Source organism: Acyrthosiphon pisum, chromosome A2 (genome assembly GCF_005508785.2).
Source record: "Acyrthosiphon pisum isolate AL4f chromosome A2, pea_aphid_22Mar2018_4r6ur, whole genome shotgun sequence".
NCBI lineage: Eukaryota > Metazoa > Arthropoda > Insecta > Hemiptera > Aphididae > Acyrthosiphon > Acyrthosiphon pisum.
Window position 1 is genome coordinate 26,269,321 of NC_042495.1, and position 2,737 is coordinate 26,272,057.

Genomic DNA, 2,737 nt, shown 5'->3' on the forward strand with positions numbered 1-2,737 from the left:
ATTCGATTAGGATTTATTTATAAAACGTTTCTAGACACGAAAAGAATCAATATTTTAGTATTTAGTCTCAGTCAGTTCAGCTGACTAAAAAAAATTTTAAGTGCATATTTTAATTGCATATTATGGGGTTTTTTAGTGCATAAGTGCTTGCATATTTAGAGCTTTTTTAGAGCTACAAGTCCTCTGCCCTAGTAATCAGTCATATTAATCCGTGTAAAAATAATTTTTTAGTACGTAATTATAGCTATTGTTTGCACGAAATAAATAAAATACAGGGTGATTCACCGAACATGCTCATCATTCCAATTTTTTTCTTCGATAGTGCAGTTATTCAAAATCAGATTTCTGGAATTTATAATTTTACCTAAAGACCATATTTTTAATATATAAAGATTTCTTTTGTACTACCTACTAAAAGGGTTTCGAAATTTTGTTTTCATTTTTCCAAGCGTAAATTATTTAGCGGAGATTTTTATTGAAAAGTATAAGGTATCAAAATCAACAAATTCAAACGAGTTGGTTTTTGAGTTATTTGACTTTATTAACAAATACCTATCACGTTTGGAAGATATGAAGGCAACGGTGAAGTTAAAATGTTAGTAATATTAATCTATCAGCATATTCAATTTGTAAAAATGGCCCCTACTGTCAAATTCGAATTCTAGATCAAACCTTACATTTATATTATAATAGTTTTGTAAAACCATTTTAAAGCCTATATTACCGTAAGTATAAACATCTTAATAATAGAATATTTATATAGTTTGACAGACCTATACAGATCTTTTTTTTTTGTACGCAATCATGCATCGTTGTATTCAAATTTTAGACACATACAATACACTGTACAGCAGAGTCAGAGCGGTTACCTATACTTTCCACTTCTTAGATTTTATAATTTATAATTTATTTCTAAGAATAGTTACCTACTAACAATTTTTTTTTTATGATTTTAAAACTTAATACGATATTCTTCAAAAACAAACTTAATGGCAATTAAAAAAAAAAAAAATTATTAGGTAAGCCAAATACATTATTCATGAGTTATAGAAATTCAAATTTTTAGACAATGAGTATTCAAACTTATGCATATTTTTTTTGTATAGGTAAGCAATTTTATGTTATATTCAGTAATTAATAATTATTTATTATACAACTACTCTCTAAACTGTTGGTATAACATTTTAATTTCAGTTATGTTACATTTTAGAAGTGCGTCATTGTATGGGGTTTTATCGACTCCGCCGTTTTAATATCAATTCTGCCGGATTTTTGTTTATTTTGATTCCGTCGACTATCAATTCCGCCGGTTATTTATTTATGTTGATTCCGCCGGCTGTTTATTAAACAATAACCAACGTATCATATTATACAGAATTTTTTCTTTAATTAACAGTATAGGTTAGAGTACACTTCAGGCACGCCCGCAGAGATGTAGCTCACTAGGTGCAAAATATTTTTAATATCTATTTTACCTATTTTTAATAGGTTTATAATTATATATGTATAACACACACATACATATATAATTATAAATAATAGTGTACCACAGAATAGATGTCAGATAACGAAATTCATAATAATATTATTAGTGACCAAAATAAATGTATTAATAGTAGCGTGGTTAGACGTGACTGTACACAGTACTAAAATGCGGTAGACGGTGGTTTCTCAGAATAGCCAGATGCCATTTATTCTGCAGAATAGCTAATAAGTATTTAATATTTACTATATTGGGAATAATCATGGGCATAAATTAAAAATTTACAGAGAAGGAATTTTTATATTTTATTAATTATTTGAAAAATCCAAATTATTAAAATTCTCAGGTGGTGCATTTGCACCACCTGCCCCCCCCTCCGGGCGTGCCTGGTACACTTAGTTTGCAATAATAGTATCAATTAACTTTTTTCCTTAAACATAAACGTTACAAAAAAACAATTTAAACATTGTCATCCATAACGGATAATATTTATTAAAATAATAAAATAATATAACTCAAATACCTAGTGATTATTATTTTTACAAAATGAAGTAAAATCGTCATATTATTACAAATTACAGTAAGTCAAAGTGCACTTGTGTACCTACTAATGAAATAGAACATATTTTTTATCATAAAATTGCATGAAATATAAATGCAAACATAGGCATTTTACATTTTGTTGTTATTAAAATAAACAATTTACAAAAATTCAGTGAATTGGTAGTCGACGCCCGGTGGAATCAATATGTAAAAAAGTTCGACGGAATCGATAGATTTTTTACAGGTAAAAGGGAAATTTCGGCGCAATTAATATACGCCCCATTGTATAATCAATAATCATTAACCACCCACATAATCGATCGCACGGATATATCAATCGAATTATAAAATAAATAATTAAAGAAACATCGGCGTTAATATTAGTAATATAAAAATTAATCAATACTGTTGTATATGTAAAAAATTAAGTGAACTTTTTAACTGTATAATAATTTTATATATTATTATTTAATATATATTAATACCTATTGTATTTATCTATAAGAACTCTGTATTCCAGATACGAGCTTAGCTCAGTTGGTATACGTCTCAGCTCCTAATATTATTATAGTTCTTATATTATTATAATTGGATTATGCTGAAATAAATAAATTTATAAAAATGTATATAATTCTATAGACCCGAGAGATTATGATGTATGTTGAAACAAGTGCAATATATACATGCAAATGTCTAATTCAGACGAATGTG